At 38.6% G+C, this 24075-nt stretch overlaps 1 pseudogene; it reads left to right on the plus strand.

The window, feature by feature from the left end:
- The first annotated feature begins 4152 nt into the window (after window positions 1–4152).
- Window positions 4153–24075, plus strand: part of LOC103253094 — a 42500-nt pseudogene continuing 22577 nt past the window's right edge.

The following is a 24075-nucleotide window of genomic DNA, read 5'->3' on the forward strand; positions in this document are numbered from 1 at the left end:
GAAGCGGAGGAGAAGGAGGAGGAGGAGGAGGAGGAGGGGAGGAAGGGAGGGGGAGAGAGAGACAGCAAGCAAATGCACATAAAAAGGAGTAAAACTAAAATGCTAGAAGGTGACACCTGATAGCACTGAAGTCAGTGTTTAACTTCATTCCAACCCTCATCTGCTTCTCTGCTTCTAGATTTTGTGGGGCATCTTTCTTCTTTGAACGAGTTTGTGTTTAGTGCGCAAACAAGGGTTCAACTAATTAAATGCTTCTTTGAGTCTTATTTCACCATAATGTCTACCACTAGGCATTATGTGATAAGTTGGTAAATTGCTTGACAGGTGTGTCAAATATACTTTTGTTTGCTGAAGTTAAATGTATGTATGTTTGTTTGTTTGTTTTAAGTTTTCAAACAAAGTTTATTAGAGAGAGAAGGGAGAAACGAAAGAGTGACTTGCCAGAGCTGGCATGGGCAAATGAAACCACCTAAATGTATGTTCTTAAAGTAGCTATCATTGGCTACTCTGAAATAAAATAATGAAATAAGTCTGCTTTTGCTATGCTTTAGAGAAAGAAATGATCAAATTACAAAATAATTCTTTCAGAACTGTTTATGGAGGCATTCAGTCTTTGACTAAAAGATAAGACATACACAGGCTTAAAGTCTATGTCTAATCTTTAAGTGAAATTGTTCACTTTGAATAATCAATAAGATGAAAATAAGGAATATCTGAAAACATAATTTGTCAGTAGAAGAGTAGGATACCATGTGTAAATGTGCACACAAATTTTCCTAAATATAAATGCTAAATGAAGCAGTATGGGGTTGAGAGATTTGGGAAGGATCAAAGAGACAAAAAGCAAGGGAGTTAACATTTATCCAATGCATATTGTGCACCAAGCACGCCATACATATGTGTTTAGCAAGTTATGTAATTTAATTCCCATAACAACCCTATGACATATGTGTGAATTGTCCGTTTATTCAGATAAAGATTTGAGACAGATAATTTAAACCACCTATTCAAGACCATGTGGCTATGGAAGCTGGGATTAAAACAGATATCTCCAATTTTAGAGCCTATAGTCCTTCTTTGTGTACCCTGATCCTCATGTGGAGTGGTGTGTTACAAAGACTAGTCAGTGGGTTCCCAGAATTCCATGGGTGGTGGCATAGTTGAATCTGCAAGTGCTCAATCTCAACCAGAGATCCTCCACCTAAATGTGCTTGACTTAGCATGTTGGGATTCTTGTATAAGATTTCTTTTGGAAAAAATACTCCATTGCTTTAAGAAGTTTGAAAATCATTATAACAAGCTGATACTAGGTCATTTTTATCCAAGGACTACCTGATTAAACTCATTGAGTCTAGGTCTCTGAAAAGAAACAAACTATGACATTCATTTAAAAAAAAAAAAAAGTTTAGTTCTTTTTAACATGAAGTCTAAATAGAGAAGATTGGGTATAGTATACGCATCACAAAACCTCATCTGAACAGGGAAATTGACTTGTATTCAACTAAAGTGGTGAGAAGAGGGAGGAGAGAATCATTACATGATAATTACCCAATCACAATGTTTAAAATATAGGTAGAATAATTGTGCAAAATTACAATGACTCTGGCTTCACACTCACCAAGAGTGTGTCTAAGAATAAACACTTTCCTGATTTAAAAGATATGCCTGTCCAAGAGTTAGGTGTTAGCAAGTAAGCAAACAAAATTGAGGTTTCTGTGAATTACATGGTGCAAACATGGTTTAGATCAGACCCACTTTTAGGGTTCTGGTTTTCTCTGTGGGTAGCTGTTTTTATTGCATAATTAGGTTGTTAATTGGCCTTGGATCACCCTAGGCATTAAACTGAGAAACCAGGGGCCACTTAATTGCAAACCTAATGCTTAAGACAAACCTGAAGGCTGAAGCTCCACAGAGTGGTATTCAGTATGATGGGAGGTATCTCAGGTCTCAGGCCAGAAGTATGGAAAGCTGCTAAGCTGTTGGTATTTTGAAGTATTGATTACAGAGTGACAGGAGTACAAGAAGTCAAGAAAATGCAGGTTGAAGTCCTTGCTTCACCGTTTAACCATTGTATAACCACCTATCCTCGCCACATCTCAATATGAAATGGCATTAATAATGTTTACTACAAGATTAATCTTCCAAAAGTTGTGTTTAAGAAGTAAAAGACACAATGCATGTTTCTGTTCTTTTTCTCCTACTATATTCCTCACACTGTACTTTTGTTCAATGTCTATGTTCCTCACTAGACTGGAAGCTCCTGAGGCCAGGGATACTGTTGGTCTTGTGGGCTGCTCTATATCCAACAGTGAGCCCAATGCCCCACACAGAGGTGTAGCTGAAAAAATATCTGTTGAATGAATATACGAATGAATGAATTTGATGGTATTTTGTTATGTATAAAGAATTGTTGCTTGAGTGTTTTTCATTTCTTAACTGCTAACTGATTAATTTCTTGTCCAGAGAAGACCCTTCCACTCAAAAGTTGTTTACAGGGAATGATTTACTTGAGCCACATCGCCAGGATAAAATATTTACTTGACTCCTCCCTACCCCCAACCCAGACTCCTGCAGTCTCCATCTCATGATAATACTATGACGTCTAGGAAACAGCCCATTCTGTAGAGAATAAAAAGCCTGTCCATCTCTCATTGTTCCTTGGCACAACATTCCTCTGCTCTCCAGCTCCTCACCCCCACCCTTTTCTATTCTCTGCTCCCTGATCCCATGACATCCCCAGATCACTGCTTGGAGTGTGAGGTCTCTCTGCCTTTTGTGATTTATGGGCCTCGTGAAGCCAAGGTCAGAACACAGATTGTTTTGCAGGCATCCCTGAAGTCCCTGTCCAGTGCTGAGGATTCAAGCCCAGGGGGACAGATTACAGGAAATAGGACTGAATTTGCAACCAGTGTCACAAAGTGGCACCGGATATCACCAGACAACCAAAACAGTCATTGTTTTCTCCCCACCCTGTGACCCAGGCCTGGATTTATAAAGAGATAGCAGCTGTGGTCCTAAAACCTCCAGATAAACACTCAATAGAGGGCAATATTAGAAGGAAGCCAGGTGCTATGTTATGAGTGTGGGAGGTTGGCTGAGATTTCTGAGGTTCCATTTCTGTCTAATGTTATGTTTGCCTAAGCATTGTGCATGAGATAACAAGATTCTTATGGAATCTGAGCATGGAAATGGTCAAGTTGTGGGTCATTCCCTCAATTAATTAGTCAGTGACTTGGTACTTACTGAGGGACTTCTGTATGCTGAGCACTGGGCGAGGGGCAGAGACAGACAAGAGAGGATGCTTAGCACACAGCCCTTCAAGTCAAAGTGAGCTTCTGTTTCAGTTCTGGTCCCACCTCTCACTTTTGGAGCAACCTCAAACAACTTGTTTGACCTCATGGAGACAACTGTGAATATTAAACTGAGATAATATATCCCAATCTCTAGGGGCTCAATAATATAGTATACATATGTACTTAAGTTTCTGCTTTTAAGAATTTGGTTATTGTTCTCTGTTCTTAACCCTGCTGCATAATAGAAAGATCTGAAGAACTTTTAGAGTATCAGTGCCTAGACCCTACTTCCAAAGAGCCAGAGGACATTACTTGATTTCAGAAGGTTCCTGAATCATTTTAATGTGCAGCCAGGCTTGGGAACAATTGTTTGATAAGACAAAATTAGCACATGGCATAATTAGAGAAAAGTTGATTACTAAATGTCTGCAGCAGTTTTTCAATAACTTTAGTCCTGGTGGCAATATTCTCACCCAAATTATCCAAATAAGCCTCACAAATTTCCTACAAAATGATTCAACATCTAACAATTGCATGCAAAGGCTTCTTCTAAAATCCATATTTACCTACTTTTAAAAAACCTCTCTTCTCTATAGTAAAAGTCCCTGCTTCTTTCCCTTGTCTTCCCCCTCTTCTGTGATTGAAAAAATAAAATAAAATTTTTAACTCCAGAAGCACATTCAGATATTTCCTTTATAGGTATAAGTTCCATGAAAGTTAAAACAAGGAGGAGGAATAGAGAATATTAAGTACCTTTTATAATCTCTTCTCCTCTATTCTCCCTACCTCCAATCCCAGGTTCACCTGATTCTTATTATGCCCATATTAATGTCTCCAAAGTGTTGGGCATTTGGGGACAATGCCAACTCCACAGTTACCTCATGGCTTCACTTCCCCTGGCTTGTATAACCCTGGCCCACAGCACCAACCAGTCCTAACCTTGGATATTGAAGACAGCATGAACATCAAACACTTGCGTGAGTGTTTTATGTCAATAATACTTTTAAACTACCATCTTCCTCCAGAAACACTATACCTCCCAACCCAGGAAATCAAATCCCTTAACAAATATCAGTAAACTAATCTTCCTGGAGACCTGGATCGTAGGTGAAACAATTAAATGTAAAGATGTAAGTAATGACGCAAGGCCATTTGCGAGGAGAATCAGGTGCTCCTATCTTTTACTTCCCAGAGCAAGGCCTAGTTCTCTATTTACAAAGCACAATGTTGCTGTAATAGCCTAATTGATTTATAATGTTTTTCTCTGTATTATACCATGTGTGCAATTAGTTACTGAAAAGGAAACACAGCTCAGCTCAGTGACTGCATCTGCTGCTAGTCAGGGACGCACAATTTCATGCCCTATTTTCCAGATGGCTTGATTAACATTCAGAGAAACCTAGTGACTTGGCCAGAGCTGCAAAAGAAGCTGGAGAAGCTCAGGTATAATTGGACTTGGGAGAACTACCCCAGATAAAAAGAAAGCAAAATCTAAAAATGCAAGCAAGCCAAACGTACAATACTATGAAAAAGAGTAAAACATGTGAGTAGCTCTGCCCCCACACTGCATTCATTCATACATTAGTTCATTCAACATTTAATAGGTGCTAGTTTTCTGTTGATTTCACAGTGGCGAGCAAACAAATATGTTCCATGCTTTTACAGAGTTCACAATAAGTGGGAGAGGCACATATTAAATAAATAACTAGCCGGGCTCGGTAGCTCAGCCTATAATCCCGCGCTTTTGGGAGGCTGAGGTGAGTGGATTGCCTGAGCCCGTGGGTTTGAGACCCACCTGGGCAGCGAGACCTCATCTTTACAATAAATCAAAAAATCAGCTGGGCGTGGTAGTGCATGCCTGTAATTCCAGCTCCTTGGAAGGCTGAGGCGGAAGGATCGCCGGAGCCCAGCAGGTCGAGGCTGCGGTGGCCGGGAGCGGCCGCTGCACTCCAGTCTGGGCGACAGAGTGAGACTCCAACTCAAAAAAAATAAAATAAAAAATAACTACACAAATAAAAATATGAATCTGGCAGTGATTTCTACTAAGAGGGAAGTTCAGTTCTTTCAGTCAGAGGAGGTTTCTCTGGGGAAGAACTGATAAATCTGAGACCTGAAGAATGAGTAGAGATGAACTCCTGAGTGAAGGAAAGGCACTTCAGAGTCAGCAGCAGATTAGAGAAAATATTTTGGTGAGTTTCAGTAATTTTAGGAAAGCTGATGTGGTTGTAGCCTGAGGAGAGGGAGGAGCGATAGAGGGTGAGTCTGGAGACATTAAGTAAGTGCTAGGTAAATGGAGGCTTTGAGGGTTGAGGAGAATAAGTGAGTGAATCATTTCCAAACTTTTTGTTTTCATTTTCCTAATCCCTCTGGCTGATCAGAATACAACATGGTAGGAGTTAAGGGACTAAACAGAGCTGGAGTTGTGAATTGTAGTCTTTTCTTTTGGGGGAGGAAGACATGGGGAAGATGGTGAGGAGGGAGTAGTTATTGCACATATTGGCTAACTGAGACTTTAACATCTACCAGGGGATCCATATTTACCCTTCATCTAAACCAGCCACCTTCATGCCAAGCTGATTATCAGAATGACCTATGGAATTTTAAAAAAGGATATACCTCCAAGTTATATTCCATAAACATCTTAATTCAGCAGGAGTACTCTGAGTCTGAATATTAGAGTTCTACCGCATCCACAGTCCACTCTGATGATCATTTGGTCATTGAACTGCTGCTTTGTTTACTCATTTTTAATTTCTACTCAAACAGTCCCTGAAAATTCCAACGAAGAGCTATGTAATCCCATTCCCTCTCTGCCTCATTGTTTTGCAAAATGTGAAACACAAAGAGAAGATATTTTTGATTCACTAACAGTGTTAAGAAGTATTAAAGAAGAAATCAGACCTGAAAAATAAGTGCAGCATCATCATTTGCATACACCAGGTACTTGAATTACAAAGCTCCTCATAATATCCTTGGATAAATGTTGGGAGGCTGTCAATTCCATTTTTCAGATGAAGAAATTGAGTTGGAGTGGTTAAATGCACTGCCATTATGTGGTAACTTTAATCCAGATGTTTTCCCTTCATGTTCATGTTCTGATGAGAGGCTGACCACCATGCTTATTATTGTGATGGAGACAAACACCTAAGAGGAAACAGTCACCCTGGTGACTTGTAGTAGACTAGATACATACCTACATGCATTTCGAAGTTGATTGGCTCTATATCAAGCACAGAAAGAAACCTAAAGCTGAAATTCATGATTTCTGCCCTCATAAGAGCCTATCTATAATCTCAATTCCAAGATGTAACGTATATTTCTATAATGCTTATCTTACTAATAATACATGGTTGCTAAGTTCAGAGAATACGAGTGTTATTGGCTCCTGTGCCCACTCCCTGGCACCATGCACAGAGGTGCCTGGGACAGTTGTATATGAGCAGTTCAAAGACTGTTTAGAATTAGTCATTGCATAAGAAAACTAGAAATTCCTTGAAAACTTACAGATCATATGAAGTCTGACAATTAGGTTCGAGAACTTGTCCTAGAAAAAGTGCTACATACTTCATTGCTGAATATCACTAAGATCACCTTCAAAGTCCTCCCCTTGGGAAGTTATGTGGTGATGCAAGTGTCTAGCCCACCTGTCAAAGCAACTTTGGAACTCTTTCTGGAATGGCCATTAGAGCTGTCATTGTATTACTCTCGACATCCTGAATGTCATCAAAATGTCTTCCTTTCAATATTTCCTTTATCTTTGGGTAAAGGAAAAAGTCACTGGGGGCCAGATCAAGTGAATAGGGAGGGTGTTCCAATGCAGTTATTTGTTTACGGGCTAAAAACTCCCTCACAGACAGTGCTGTGTGAGCTGATGCATTGGCGTGATGCAAGATCTCCTTTGAGACCATTTTTGCACACACTTTTCTCATGCCAAGATTTTCAGTTAAGATTTTCCAAATTGTTTCTCTATTTATGTTTATTTGGTCTGCTATGCTTCTTACAGTTAGCTGTTGGTTTTGATGCACAATTCAAATAACTTTTGCAAAGTTTTCCTTAGTTTTGCTCATTACTGGCCATCTGACCGTTCTTCATCAGTGATGCTTTCTTTCCCCTCAGAAAAATGTTTATATTGCTGCTGCTTTTTTCACAGCATTATCCCCATAAACTTGGACTAACATGTCCCCGATTTCACTTCCACTCTTGCCAGGTTTAATAAGAAGTTTAATATTTGTTCATTGCTCTAATTCAAGCTCCAACATTCTTACAATGGCACACAAAAACAAGCAACAACAATAATGAACACCACTCAGCAAAACACAGCCACATGTCAACATGAGCACAGCTGTGATGCACTGATATACAAAGGTTATGAAACCCTATGGAGTTGTTTGTACAATGCCGCCAATGTAAGTGCATGGTGCAAGTTTGTGAACTTAATTGTTCAACCTCATATATGAAAAGAACTTAAGAGAGTTTTTTTGTCCAAACTTGATGGCTACCCTTCAAACATACATTTTAAAAAACCAATTATTCATGCTAGAGGAAAGACAAGGTTGTCTTTCTATTCTCTCCTTAAAAACTGACATTACAAAATTGTTGTCCTCTAAATAGGTGACCATAGAAGGATGTAGTAAAAATGTACTGTAGAGTTGTGTCAGACAATTTATTAGGACATTTGATTGTATAATATGTTTAGAGTGATATTTGTTGTAATATTTGTAGTTAAAAATTACATTTTTAATTTAAACTTTTTTTTAATTTTAAATAATCATTCACTTTGAAACTAATTTTGTTCAGGTTCCTCCTGGCCCCTGACACACACACAGATGAATCTGACTCCAAATTACATAGGAGCTTGGGCAAGGTTTCACAACTTTTAGAAAGTAGAGCCAGGCTTAGTGGCTCAGCCTGTAATCCTGCGCCTTTGGGAGGCTGAGGAGAGTGGATTGCCTGAGCCCGCGGGTTCGAGACCCGCCTGGGCAGTGAGACCTCATCTCTACAATAAATAAAAAAAAATCAGCCGGGCATAGTAGCGCATGCCTGTAATTCCGGCTACTTGGAAGGCTGAGGCGGAAGGATCACCGGAGCCCAGCAGGTTGAGGCTGCGGTGGCCGGGAGCGGCCACTGCACTCCAGTCTGGGCGACAGAGTGAGACTCCAACTCAAAAAAAAAAAAAAAAAAAGAAAGTATAAGAAGCATTCCAGGTAGATGCAACAGTTTTGTATGTGAGAGTGTCTTAGTCCATTTGTGCTACCATAACAGAATACATGAAACTGGGAAATTTACAAAGAGCAGAAATTTATTTCTTATAGTCTTAAAGGCTAGGAAGTTCAAGATCAAGGTGCTGGCATTTCATCTGGTGAGGGCCTTCTTGCTGTGTCCTCATGTGGCAGAAGGTGGAAAAGCAAACAAAACAAATGCTAGGTTTCTGCATGAAGTCATATATATGACATACATATGAAATATGTCATATATATGTATATATATATATACACATATATATGTGTGTGTGTGTATATATATACAAACATGAGACATATCTCATTTACAAGGGGAGGAGCCCTCAAGACCCAATCACCTCTTAAAGGTACCACTTTTTAATGTTGGCAACACCTGAATTTTGGAGGGACACATCTAAATCTTAGCAGGGGGCAAAATGAAGTAAGAACACAACTTGAGAGAAACACTTGGAAACTGATTCTAGTGTCCTTAACAGAAATCTATTCAGGCTACTTTTTGTTGGATGTTGCTGCTGCAGTTTATTTGTTGCTATTGGTTTTGCTTGTTTTGTTTTAGTCACCCCAAATGTTCTACATCTCATTGCTGAAGACAGCAAGCATCTTCCAGTGCTATCTGGTAAGTTTTCCAGAAAAACACAAGGTGCCAGATACATTTGAATTTTAGGTGAACAATGGATAAAGCTGAAGTATAAAGACATTCCATACAATCCATGAGACATTTTATTAAAACATTATTCTGTTGTTTATCTGAAATTCAAAGTTAAGTGAGCAATTTGTAGTTTTATTTGTTAAATCTGGTAACTTTATCCTCAGGATAAAGTTGGAAATTCTGAAGGAAGGAAAATGAATCTTATTTTTGGAAGCTTCTGATTCCAGCCTAGGTGTCTTCATCTGAACAATTCCCTGCATCAGTCACTAAACTATATCCAAAGTACACCTTCAGGATCTATGGAGACTTTTTGGTCCATGAAGAGCAGGGCAAGTCAATAAAGAGACAATGCTGGTGGAGGGTGAACTTGACCCACTCAAAGTTAATGTCAACACTTTGGTCTGGGAAGTAAATTTTAGAGAATGAAGCAAAGGCATTTCCCGTGAGGACCATTGTTATCATTAACTATGAGGGAGTTGCAAGAATGCTTCACTTCAAACAGACCTGAGGCATGGAAACCTAAATCTGTACAAATCCAGGGGTGGTTTAGTTTTATTGATTAGGAATGGAAACTCTGCTTTATAAAAAGCTTTGAAGATATTTTGGGCATACTTTGGCTTTCTCTATTCTAAAATAGTTAAATACAGCTCTTTATTTGAATAAGGATTGCTGTTTATGGATTAGAGTCACTAGATTCAGAAGATAAAAAAATAGAATTTCCAGTTAAATTCGAATTGCAGATCAACAACAAATCATTTTTCAGTATAATGTATGTCCCACACCTACTAAAATATAATTTGTTGTTGATCTGCAATTAGAATTTAACTGTTTGTCTTATGGTTGATGTGACAACAATATATAGGATACAATCTGACACTCCTGATTTTGAAGGCAATCAAATATGGAAATGGGGGGGGGAAGGAAGGGATGAGAATTTTATAAGTCTATTATATGCTGAATTTTATCACAGACCCTGCTGGGCTCAGTAGATGTATTCATTAGTAACTGGTGGCAAAGAAAAGATGTGAAGTCTCCCTAGGAGGTTGGTTGAATTATATGAACCACTATTAATTTTTTGACCCAGTCACCACTTGTGATAAAACAGATACTTGTGAAAGCAGCCGAGAAACATTTTCTGTACATAGTCTGATGTATACTGCTCTTCTCACTGAGCCCAGTCACCAAAGATCACCCCTTGCAGAATTTCCATTGGATGACCAATTTGGAAGGAATATTTTCCAAAGTACCATCTGTCTCAACTTCTGCAGCATCATGGATCACTCACAGGAGCTAACACATTCAAATGAAAGTGGGCAGAAGACATTGTGAATTGCAGGTCCTGAAGTTTCTAGATTTTTTCAATGATCTCTTTCAGTTCTATATCAAGATTTTGCCTTTGAAAATATGATCGTCAGAGTTTTATAACAGCAAAAAAAAAGTACTCAAAAATGAAATAAGCTGCTTCAGAAGGGAACAAATCTCTTGTGTTTGGGAGATGAAGTGAACATTTGGTGGGCGTGTTAGGGAGGTTGGTGGGCGTGTTAGGGAGGTTGGTGTAATATTTTTTGGTGTCTAGACTTTATGACATGATTTTTTTTTAGGTCCTGGAAACTGTATAGCATGCACAGACTCTAGAATCATATAGATTAGATTCAGATTCACAGCATTGTCTTTTATTAATTTTGAGCAAATCACTAAATTTCTCTAACTCTCTATTTCTTTATCTATAAGATGGGGCCAACCCTAATTAGTTGTTATAAAGATTTGAAAAAAAAAATGCTTGTAAAACATATAGCACCATTAAAGACATTAAAAATCAGAATGAAATAAATGTTAGCAATTATTCCATTTCTTCTAATTCTGAGATTATATATTCCCATGAACTTCAGTCAGAAAAACCCAACTATAGAGATTTGAAGAGTACAGGAATTTGGGCTTGTAGAAGAGACTGGCTTACTTCAGTAGCATGAGATACTGCTATGATGATGAAGGGTCTCTTATTTAGTGTATTTTTTTTTCTTTGGAGGTGGCTTAAGAAGAATGAAATTAGGATTTACTTTTTTCTTGTCTCTCACCAGCCCCTGGCACAAAATAAAGTACATATTTGGTGCTCAGGAAATGTTTGCTGGACAATGTGCTCTTCTTTGCAATAAATGTGAGCAGCGACTTTGATATTTGTTCCATGAAACTCCTGACTGGAAATAAATAGAAAAAAACTCAGTTACATGCACACAATGAGGCTTTTCTACTTTTTCTGCAGACCTTCTAAAATGTGATTGGGGGCTTAGTTATTGTCAAAGAACGCCCACTTACATGTTAAACAACTCTGAGCACCAGCATCTCACTTTGTAAAAGGCCTCAAATACTTTAGGTAAAAGCTGCATGACTTCCTCAGTTTTATGTTCATGTCAGCACAGGTTAATATTTTTAACTACCTGCTAGGTCATTTTCTCAGTATTTTACTTAAACTTTATTTTTTTTAAGAAATTGTCTTTATTTTCTTCATTCTTCTAAAACAACATTGCCATACAGGTCAATGGATGCATTTGACACAGAGGCTTTATAAAAATTGTTTTGTTTCCTGCCCACACCAGGAGTGTGTTGTTATTAAACCAGGAAGATTAGTTTATGGGAATTTTAGGTCCACCCTGAGTGCACAGAGATAAATTCTAAAAATAAACTGACTTCTATTCTGTTTCTTTTTTTCATGGAGTAAGAGCTGAGCACAGTTCTTTCAGAGATTTGGGAATAAAGCCCAGCCCCTGTCATTATTCTCAGTCTCACAGTGCCACCTTTTGGAGTATGCTCATCATTGTCTCCTAAAGGTATATTCCAGGCAAATGGTGATTTTTACAATCCTACTTCTTTGGCTGTGGCTTGACATAATTTCCCTGGAGAGTTCAGGCTTAGGGTACGATAATATACCTTGGGTCTGCAAAGCATTAAAAGGGAGGATTTTGTCAGATATATGATCTAGCCTCGGACACAGGCCAGATGCATTCTAAACTAAAAGAGAAGGCCCTCTTGTCCTGGGCCACTCCTAACTGGTTTGGTTTTGTTATCTATCATCACCTTCCCTACTTATGCAAAATAGCTCAGTTAATTTCTCTCTTTGGCCTTCCAGTTATGTTGTTGGGAGTCTGCTTATGACCACATATGACAGGTGACAGCAATGGCTTTCAGAAGAACAAACAAAAAACAAAAACAAAACCCAAGAGAGCAATGGAAGCACTTTATGGAAGATTATTGGAATATTTACCCACAAAGATTATTGGAATATTTACCCCCCCCCGAAGATTATTGGAATATTTACCCACAGTGTAACGTGGGCTGCCATGAGTTGTTTATAGATGGGGCCGGCTTTGATTGATTGATTGATGGATTGATGATTTAAGGTTTTTTTTGGCATTAACTGAAACTACACTTGGTTAAAAATAAAATAAAATAAACCTATCTAGGCCAGTCTTTGGGAGGGAACTTCAAAATGACCAGAGACAGTGATATTGTGCTTTATGTTTGAGGATTCTGGTTGGAAACCTAGAAGAAAAAATTGGCTGAAATCTCTATAGTCAGGTTTAGTGCATGCCAAAGTCTTAGAATTTCAACTCTATGCTTTAGGCTGAGTTTCTACACTGACCCTGCAGATTGCCATTTCAATGGAAACACGGCTCGTGTTGTCTGTTATCACGTACCCAAAAGACAGTTTTTCTTCTTTAGTTTTTAATTAGAAATTTTCAGAGCACTTCTTGCATTCTGATTTCTTTTTTTGTTTATTAGGAACTCGTTCTGTCATCCACGCTGGAGTGCAGTGGCATGACCATAGCTCACTGCAGCTTCAAGCTCCTGAGCTGAAGCCATCCTGCTGCCTTAGCCTCCCAAGTAGCTGAGACTACAACCACCACCACACCCGCCCTCAGGTGTGGCCTCAGTCTCTCAGCTTCTCACCCATCTCTCTCAGACTTCCCCAGCTGGGCTCAAGGCTGCCCTGTAGCTGCTAGTTGAGGGAGTCTTACATGTGACAATACAGAACTATTTGGAGGGGAAGTGGATGTGGACAGTGAGACTCTTTCAGGTACTTCAGCTTCTTTGGCTTTTTGCCTCCCTCTTGGACACTAATCAGTGGCACACTGCAGCTGTGCCAGGTCCTGGAGGGATTTGGTCAGTTTTCTAGACTGGAGTCATTGGCCACAGCTTAAATCCACTCAAGTTTGTCCAGTCAGGAAGTCAACAGGAAGTGGTCGATAACACCCAAAGCCTCCTCAGCCTTCTGGTTCACTGCTGCAGTGCACCTGGGGGCACTGAATTGTGGGAGCTGCTGAGAAGCTTCTATCCTGAGTCCAGAGGCAGCCAAAGCAGTAGCCGTGACCTTGGTGGAAGTGTGTGTCCTGATGCAGCTGATGAAGAACTGGCCTGGCCTCCTGAAGAGCATGCCTGGGTCACCATGGCGGGATCTCTGCATTGACCAGCGCTTCTGGGAACAACCCTTGCTCTTTGAGTTGTTAAAGCTAGTAGCAGCTGCTCTCCCAGCCCTGTTACTGCTTCAGCAGCTTCAGGGGCTGCTGGCTGTCCTTTTGGGTCATTGGGAAGCCTCTTGCCACTCTGACACAGCCCACTCCCCCTGGCGCCTGGTGGCATCTTGCACTCCGGTGGTTGTCATGGTTGTAGGAAGCATCCTGTCCCCAGGCCTGGGTAATGTGCAAGAGGTATTTGGCCAACTGGCACCTTTTGTAGTGTGTCTGCTGCTGTGGCTCAGTGTTTGGGGCTTTTTCCAGGAGCGTGGGCCTTTGCCCCAGAAGTTCATCTTCCAATCTGAGCATGGCCACTTTATCTGGGACTTCTCCATGGAGGGTGGTGGTGAGGGTGGACCCCATCTGGCGTGCTGCACAGTTTTCTCCACCACAACATAGACCACCTGGGCCTTTTCTCTGGTGGTTTCCAGGCACTTTCACTGTCCTCTCTTCTTTGCTGGGTACAGTGCTTTTTCCATGCTCTGGAGGAGGCTCCATGCCCAGGGAGGTTGAGCAATTAGAGAAGGGATTAAGGTGCTACGGAAGGGTTGAGCTTTATCCTAAGACCTTGGCTTTCAGAGTGCTGTCACTTTTCTCCTTCCCCATCTTTTTTTCTAAAAAATATTGGCCAAGTTGAGGAAAGAGAGAGAGAGAGAGAGAGAGAGAGAGAGAGAGAGAGAGAGAGGCGGGGTCTTCCTTTGTTTGTTGTCCAGGCTAGTATTCTGACTTCTATAAAGAAAATAGTTGAGAGTTGATGGAAATAGATACTATAATTTCTACTTTTATTTTGCATTTCAGTGGGTAAGATATGGAGGGCATTTTGGTCAAAATGTTTGAGTTCCTCTTCTTACAAAATCCTGTTCGTTCATCGTCCTCCAAGTCAAATTTTATTTACTCTAAAAAGTCATTCTAATTTCTTCAACAGTGGTATTTCCTTACTCTGAATCTCCTCAACTCTTTTACCTTATTACATTTTCCTGTGCCCTAAGACAGAAAATTCCAGAAAATTCCAGACCATGTCTTACTCTCCTTAATGCGTTGTTTTTAGGAAGCTCCCAATAAATATTTTGAGTAAAATTATCAAAATACACATGCCAGAAGCACAAGAACACCTCCAAAAGTTCAACAGCATAGCAATATTGTACAAATGTCTCTGTAAATATATGGATACCATCCCATTAGTAGTTTGTCTTTTTTTTTCCCCAATGCCTGTGCTACAACAAAAGCAGCTTTAAAACAAATTTGAGCATTGTCACCTCCCTACTTTAAAAGCTCCCTGCCTCTCTCTGGCCTCCTGGATAGACTCCAAACCCCTTAGATGGGTCTACCAGGCTCGTACTGTCTGTGCCCCAATCCACCTCTATTATCTCACTTTTCTTCATTCCCCACCATTCACACTTTGGTCTATTTACTTTGAACTTCCCTGTTGTTACCATTTTTTGAAATACCTCCCTCAATTTTCTGCCAAGTCAGCTTTTCTTCGTTATTCATGATTCAGTGTAATAGTCTTCAACCTTTGTTCAGGATTTTCAAAGGTCCCAGGCAAAATAAGTCTCAACTTCATTTGGGATTTCACAGCATTTTGTTCATCATTTATAATATTTTATATTAAAATTCTCCTACTTACATTGAATCATGTACTAAACTTAAATGACTTGAAGATAGTAACCATATTGATTTATTCTAGTCTTCAAACAGCTCTCCTAGAACATAATACACGGTAGGACCTCCAGAAGTTTGTGATGAATGAATCAATAAGTAATCCTGAAGGATAACAACAATAAAATTAGACTTGGGGTATTGGTAGACTTGAGTTCTAGTCTGATCTGTTAATTTCACTGTGAGATATCAGGCAGATTAAAGTTTCTGGTCCCAGATTACTAGCATGCACAATGAGTGTTTCAGATTAGGTGACTGCCAAAGTCCCTTCTTACGTAGGAAATGTGGAGTTTTGGTTCCTGAATGAAGTTCATCATGACAGGCCTTCCTGCAGCTGCTCAATTCAGCAGGTTTCAACTAATTAGTCATAAAAGGCTCTTCCAGGTGTGGTAGCTCAGGATGTATTGAGAGTAAACACCAAGTTAGTAATGAAAAGATTGGAATTTCTGGAAAGAAATGGATTCTAATCTTGAATTTCTGTCCAGTTTGGAGATACCAAAATATTATCTTTGTTACCTATTTATATTTACTTGAGGTTAGTAAATGCAAATCAGAGAACTCAAAGACAATCATGCTGACATTTGAATAAGTAATTTGATTCATTTATGAATTCACCTACATTCAGTTTAAAAGTGAATTTCATTAAAAGTAGGCTGCGCATGGGAGTTCACACCTGTAATACCAGCACTTTGGGAGGTGGAGGTGAGAGGATTGCCTGAGCTCAGGGGTTTGAGAACAGCCTCGGCAACTTGGTGAGACCGTGTCTCTACAATAAATAAAAAATTTAGCTGGGCATGGTGGTGGGCGCGTGTCGTTCCAGATACATGGAAGGCTGAGACCAAGGATTATCTGAGCCTGCAGGTCAAGGCTGCGGTGACTGAGTATGCCACTGCACTCTAGCATGGGTGACAGAGTGAGACTCCAACTCAAAAAAAGAAAAGAAAAATAATAATAAAAGTAAATTCTGACATTTTTAAAAGAGATTGGATCCAGGGCATTTTATTAGATATTTTACCTAGGGAGCCCTAGGGGAATAAGCTAAGGGGCAAACTTCCAGTTGTGTCATGTGCTTGTTTTCACTGTGTTTCAGTTTAAGACAGACTGGGAATCTAGAAAAATTATGGTTCTCTTCATAGCCGACTTTCTGCTCAATATTTCTTCATGTCTAATTGGCATATCAAACTTAACATGGCATGAACAGAACTCTTGATTGCCCTGAATATACAAATTTGCTTTCCCAAGTATTTGATACTTAAGTAAATGCTATGATTTTTCACTCAGTTGCTCAGGACAAAAACTTAGAATTCATTCTAGATTCCTCTTTTTCATTTCTATTACCCAATTCATCATTCAGCTATTCCATTAAAACCTATTCTGAAACCAACCACTTTTGACTATCTCTACTGCATCTACCCTTCTCCAAGTTACTGTAATCTCTTACCTAGAATAACCCCTGAAGTAGTTTTCTGCCCCCCTCCACATTTGCTCCCTTACATAGAGTTGGTTCTATACACAGCAGCACTGTGATCTTCCTAAAGTATAAACCAGATCATCCTATACCCCATGTTAAAGTCTCTAGTGGTTTTCAAATATACTTTGAATAAGACTCTTTCCAGTTGGGCTCTGTGGCTCAGCCTGTAATCCCAGTGCTTTGGGAGGCTAGGATTATAGGCTCAGCCCACGGGTTCGAGACCCACCTGGGCAACTTGGTGAGACCTCATCTCTACAATAAATCAAAAATTTAGCCGGGCATTGTAGAGCGTGCCTGTAGTTCCAGCTACTTGGAAGGCTGAGGTGGAAGGATCGCCGGAGCCCAGCAGGTTGAGGCTGCAGTGGCTGGGAGTGACCACTGCACTCCAATCTGGGTGACAGAGTGAGACTCCAACTCAAAAAAAGAAAAGAAAAAAAAAAAGACTCTTTTCATGGCCTAGTTATTCCAACATTATCTAGTCTTGCTAATGTATCCTACTTAATCTCTCTCTCTTCCTTCTTTGGCTTATTTTGTTTCATCAATGACCTTTTTTGATTTCTTAAACATTCCCCAAAAGTTCTCATTTCATGGCATTTGTACCTATTGTTCTTTCTTTGTTGAAAGTTCTTCCCCCATGGCAGGCTGCTCATCATTTAGGTCTCAATTCATGTCTTCTCTTTATGGAGAGCTTCCCTGATAGTCTCACTTAAAACAACAAGTCCCGTTACAGTTACTTATTTTCAAAATTACACTATTTTGTCTTCTTCATAGCACTTGTCAGTACTTTTTCTTATTTATTGGTCTATTTGCTTACATATTGTCTGGTTCTTGCCACTTTAAATAATCTTGAGAATAGAGATTATGCTTATCTCATTAAATGTTGGTTCCACACTTTTAGAATATTTTTAACATGCCATATGATAATAAACAGGGGTGCCAGAAAATATTTACATATTTTAAGTATTACATTTGCTCAAAAGATGGTGTTAGTTAAATGAATACTAACATCACCATGTGACAGGCAGAACAGTCAAAGAAAATGGTGGAAGCATGGTTGAACTAACATCATATTACACATTGCTACCATAATTTAATTCAACTTTGAAATGTAATACAAAGATAAAATCACTTAAAATGTGTATATTTTTTTGGCACCCCCTGTATATTAAGAAATATTTATTAATTAACTGACCAAGCAAGATTTTCTGTTATTATATATGAGCACTAGTGAAACAGAAAACAAACAAAAACAGTTGATCTGAATAGGCCCTGGATATTCCTCAAAACAATGTAAAACTTTTTGGTTTAGAAAGGAAACTTGTAGAACAACTCCTTCGGGTCCCCTCCCACTGTGGGAGCTTTTCTGTGCTCTCAATAAATCTTGCTTTCCCACCTTCCCGGGGGTACAAAAAGAAAGAAAAGAAACTCGTAGTATATAGGAAGAAACTAAGTATACATAAGGCTCCTTCACACTGTCTTCTTTTTCTTTTTGACAAGGGTTTATAAAGATATTTACGTGAGTGAGAACAACATAGATAAACTGATAGATTGATCCAAAGATAGAGATAACCTAGTACTTACCCAGGAGCATCAGTATGTACACATACACAACTGCTTCTAAATGAGGATATTTAAAAAAAATTATTTTAAAGATGTGGGGTACAATCCAGCGTTAGTTATACAAATGATCATTGTACAGGTAAAGTTTGGGCCTCACTTTGGTCCCACGCTACCTGATTTGAGATCAGGTACCCTTATTGATGAAGTGTGCTCCCTGCTCCCACCCATGGCAGTTTCCCACTACTGCTTAACCCCCTTCTTATACTATTATGGTAATTGTTCAGGATCCGCTTATGAGTGAGAACACATGGTACTCACTTTGTTTCTGTGATAGTTCACTGAGTATTACAGACTCTCAATCCATCCAAGTTGCTGCGAAGTTCGTAATTTTTTTCCTTCTTTATGGCTGCATAGTATCCCATCGTGTGTGTGTGCGCCACATTTTTTTTTAACCCAGTCTACTTTCGCTGGGCAGTAAGGTTGGTTCCATGTTTTTGCTATTGTGCATAGTGCTGCAATAGACATGTGTGCTATTGTGCATAGTGCTGCAATAGACAGGTGTCTTTTATATAGAATGATTTGAGTTCCCCTGGGTATATTCTCAGAAGGAGGATTGCTGGATCATACGGGAGGTCGATTTTTAGATCTGTTAGGTATTGCCACACTGTTTTCCACAGAGGTTGTATTTGTTTGCCAACTGTATATCTGACCAAGGTCTAACATCTAGGATCTGCAAAGTACTCAGACCTGCTGAAAAGAAAAAGACAAGGAGCCCTATTAAAAAGTGGGTAAAAGATATGAATAGACACTTCTCTAAAGAAGACCTATGAGCAGCCGACAGATACATGAAAAAATGCTCAGACTCACTAATCATCGAAGAAATGCAAATTAAAACTACACTGAGATACCATCTAAGTCCAGTCAGGATGGCCGTCATAACTCAAAAAACAACAGATGCTGGAGAGGATGCAGGGTAAAGGGAACACTTCTACACTGCTGGTGGGAGTATGAAGTAGTACAACCTTTGAGGTGATCTTTTAAGGAGCCAATGCAAGTCACCGGATCTGTTTGTGTGAGGTATCAGTCAGGTTTGCCTGCCTGTGTTGAAATATGTCAATATGAAAGAATCAATTAAACAACAAATAGTTCATTACTTGTTGAACTATTATGCAATCATCAAAAAGAATCATATTTCAAAAAAATCTAATGATTTGACAATTCTTACAATACAATCTTAGGTTTTAAAAAAGTAGAAATGCTTTCAAATATAATTCTAATTTTATAAAATGTATGGCACATTATCTTCATTATGCTAATAGCCTACATGCCCAATCTATGGCCTGACAAAAACAAACAAATGAATAAACTTACTTTTAGGCAAGTGCATGCTCAGGTCTTAGGGGATAATGCAAATCCTTTATTTTATTTCCTGTTAAATATACCTTTCAAATTATATTGAGTATACTTTGGAGGGTATCAGGAATTTCCTTCACATATAAGAATACTTTAGATTTTTAATCTCTTTCTCACTGGAGGCCCTGCTCCATCATGGGAAAATAATATTTGACTTGTGTTTTTAGACACTATGCCTGACTCACCTTGAAGGATAGCACTTCTTTGCTTGTGATAGTTTTAGAATTTATAGCCTTTTTTTTTTAAGAATAAATTATGCCCAGACAAACAAGTACTTTCTTCCTGAGTTTGGGGATTATAGGTGACTTTAATTTTTTTTTAGTTTTGCTTTTCTTTATTTTCAGGATTTCCTAAAACCAACATATTTTATAACCATAATGGGATATTTTTCTTTAAAGGATTTCATTTGAAAGAGAATAAATCTCCAAACTGAAACATACTGATAGTATTAGTTCGCTATCTACCTAAGCTTATACCTAACTGTATTAGTCCTATTATAGATACAGAATGACTTGGTGACTAGCAATAAAAATGGAAAAGAACTTGATCCAAAATATCCACTCAAAGAAGTTGGCTAAGAGAGTACTCATAATCTCCAAATTAGAACTCTTTTCTCTTGATTCACTCCATTTATTACTAACAAACTATATTTAATCAAAAAATCTGATCAGGAGGGATATTACTTTTGGGATCAAAGTAAATCCCTGGGCAACAAATCAAACTCCAAACATGTGAGGTGACTGAATTTTGGAGAGGCAGACATGTTTTTATACTACAGTTAATATTGTCTCCTTTTGGGGGGTTGGTGAAAAGCTTCTTCTGAGAGCGACTATCTCCTGGGACCAAACCTTCTCCAGCAGCATCATGAACATTGCTTGCCTGCAGTTCTCCAGGGGTGGTTTTATTGTCATTTTGATACATTAGTGATATGGAATTCAGTAGACTACATTCAATTAATCAATCCTCTTGAGAAGGTAAAGTGTAAAGAAACCATTTGAATTCATATCCTGTAAGGTGTCACGCATCATGACTGAGGATGGACAGACAGGTCAGCTTTGCTAATTAAATTGTTGTTTCATCTGCTTTTCAACTGACCTAGCAAATCTGAACTCCAGAAGATGGTAAACTATGATCAACGCTTAGGATTCACCCTTTCCCCCCTGCTTTTAGCAAATTCAGAAGGTGTGAATTCATCCCAGTGATGAATGTGTCTTTGTTCTTCCAAACATCATCGTACTAAATTGTACAATTTGGCATCTGCTTTGACGACTTCTAGCAAGCAATCATTTTGACAGGAGACCATCTGTGTTAAACAATACGCACAGTGTCTACATGAAACAGAAAGGAAAAGAACAGTGCCTAGGAACGGATAATTGTTTGAAATGACCCTGGAGGTTGGTATTTAGAATCCCAGGGGAAAATATATGGCAAGAGTTGGACATTTGAGACAGATTTCTGTCTCGAATGATTTCAGAGACTAAAACTCTCCCTTGAGGATTGACATGATGAGAAAGAAACATTTACTAAACAGCTACCAGTACTGGGTTAAGAACCTGGCTCTAGTTCTTTCTCCTGCATTAATTGTCTCTATTTCCTGGGATAAGTAACTTGACCTCTTGGTAGTCTGCTCTATTTTTTACATTATCCAGTTGTGTATTTCTTTGCGTAGGTCCTTTGGCACTTATTTGTCTACCTAATGGGCTTCACCATTTCTGGCAATTGTCTCTCCTTCACTTCTGTGAATTTCCTAGCTCCACTCCATGTAGTATGCCTATCTCTCACACATCTGGTCAAATTTCTTTACTCCAATCATATTCTTACCTTTGTGTCTGAAATATGGACTAAGAGAGTCCAACTCAGAATATCCTGTCTATTCTCTTGAACTGAGACATAAACTTGCAATCTCTTAGCAGTAGCCATTTCCCATCATGCGTACAAGGAAGCTGAGAAAACTATTTTGCGCAAAACAGAATAATAAAGTAAATAAACAAACAGTAGACAAAGAGAAAAACTCAGATGATTCACTTAGAGTCATTTGATCTTAAAGTCTAGCCTTACTTGCCTTTCAGGATTTTAGGAGAAATTGTAATATATTTATTATGTATTACCTTTTTTCTTTCCTTAAGCTAGTTTGTCCTTTGCAACAAAGGAAAAGCTAACTAATTTAACATTTTATAGAACTGAATTTCCGTCATGTATTTACTGCTATCTTTAATTGGATGTATCACTCAAGAACCTTTGGTTTTCAACGAGGAAAACAAATGATCCTAGTACAAAAATAGGATATTGAATTAAATGGATTTTGTTATCCTGTCCTGTTCTAACCTATAAGTTCATGCTTCTACTGAGGTCAGGGTTTTGGTTGTAGTTAAGGGGGACAACAAAGACAAGTAACCTATCACCTCTGTCCTCTGTCCTCAGAGATGAATGGTAAGACATATACATAAATAGTTATAAAATTCAGCAGTTCTTGATGTCAGCTCTAAGAGAAGCTAAAAAACAGGATGTGCCTGTTGCAACCTGACTAAGTAATTCTGAGTTTTCATATTTATATCTGATTGTAACCATCAGTAATATCAGAAATTACAAATGAAACAAGTGCTTCATATTTTTATGCAACTGGCAAGAATTGACCCTTTCAGATCCAAAACTTTCTTTGCAGGGAGAATGAAATATCTGATTGTTGTAATAAGAGACATGATTGAGGTGGATCTTACAGCCCATAATACTTAAAGAAAACAGTCAAGCTAAAAATTTCAGTGGGTAACCAAATACTTAGTGGTATTTATTGGACTTAGGGACAACCTTGGCATTCCAGTACCACTTATCTACTCACTGTCTCCTCAATATGTGTTCACTGTCCTGTGCTGGTAACTTTGCTCATGTAATTTCTTTCATAAGGGTTATATTCACTGTGCCATAAGACTCAGTTGTAGCTTCATCTCTTGAAGAAAGCTTTTAGTCCACCCTGCCCCAAAGTGATTGCTCCATCTTCTGAGTGTACAGTATTTGATGTTTGTCTTTTTTCATTTGAAAATCATGTGATGCCTTCTTATGTCTCATATTGGGATGGTGTAAGCTACTCTAATAAATAAATCCCAAAATTCCAGTGGCTTAACTCAGTAGAAAGTTATTTCTTGTTTATGACATAGTCAAGTACAGGTTTAGGAACTCAGGCTTCTTCCATCATACTCTCCTACAATATCCCCAAGGCCTTGGGTTTTCTGTGTCCATCTAACAGACCAGAGACAACATCCCATCTTAGCTTCAAAATGACAAACAACCATTTTTCTCATTTTTCACTGAAATGGAACTAGTCACATGGACTCATCTGCAAGGGTGATGGCAAATGTAGTCCTTGGCTGAAGAACCCCTTCTGAGTACAACTCTAAACTAAGGAAGTGGAAGCTTGAAGTTTGATTTCTTTTTCTTTTTCCAGACTATTCAAGTGCAGTAGTGAGATGGAGGGAGAAAGTAGAACAAGGAGTTCAATCTGTAACTGAATGTGAACAATCAATTGAGATAACTCACTATATTTGGACCAGCCACATATTTCTTATATTTATTTTTAACTTCTATCTGTGCAATATTTTTCACTTGAGCCTTTAAAATTATTGATTATTGATTCTCCTAAATTGGAAGAGTGAATTACTGTAATGCCAATTTCCCCCAAAGTACCTGAATATTTCTTGGTTCGTTAGTTTGATGAATTCTAGGAATAAAGAGATAAATGAAATGAAAGAATTATCTAAACAATGTAACATTGTGCTTTACTCAACAATTTTTATTCCAAAATTTTGAAACAACTATAAATAATGAAATGCTATGTCAAATGCTTTGGTAAAAGAGACAAAAATCTTACAGTTCTTGACCATGAGGTGTTTGCTCAAGACTGACAGGAAAAATTAGCTATGACAGGTAAAATTAGTTATGACTGATGGGAAGGGCAGAGGAGTCCCTCACTTTACACTTTGATCCACTGAGATGAGCTCTACACAGAAGTCTTGAAACCGTTTTCATCTTGATAAAATCAACAATACTAAGTGAAAACAAAAAACTGGGTATAATACAATAGGCTTTTGTCAGATTTTCTCAAGTATATCTTACTGTTTGCCCTCACTACAATCCTTTGAAGTAGGTGCTGTTGTCATTTCACTTTGGGAAGTTCAAATCTGAGGCTCAGAGAAAAAAATAAATTTCCTAATATAAAATTAATAAATGATGGCACTTGGAGTTATTCCACTGACTACAACAAATTTCGTATTTGTGTGTTATATACTTC

This window comes from Carlito syrichta, unplaced genomic scaffold (assembly GCF_000164805.1).
Source record: "Carlito syrichta isolate Samal-C Ts95f unplaced genomic scaffold, Tarsius_syrichta-2.0.1 Scaffold199710, whole genome shotgun sequence".
NCBI lineage: Eukaryota > Metazoa > Chordata > Mammalia > Primates > Tarsiidae > Carlito > Carlito syrichta.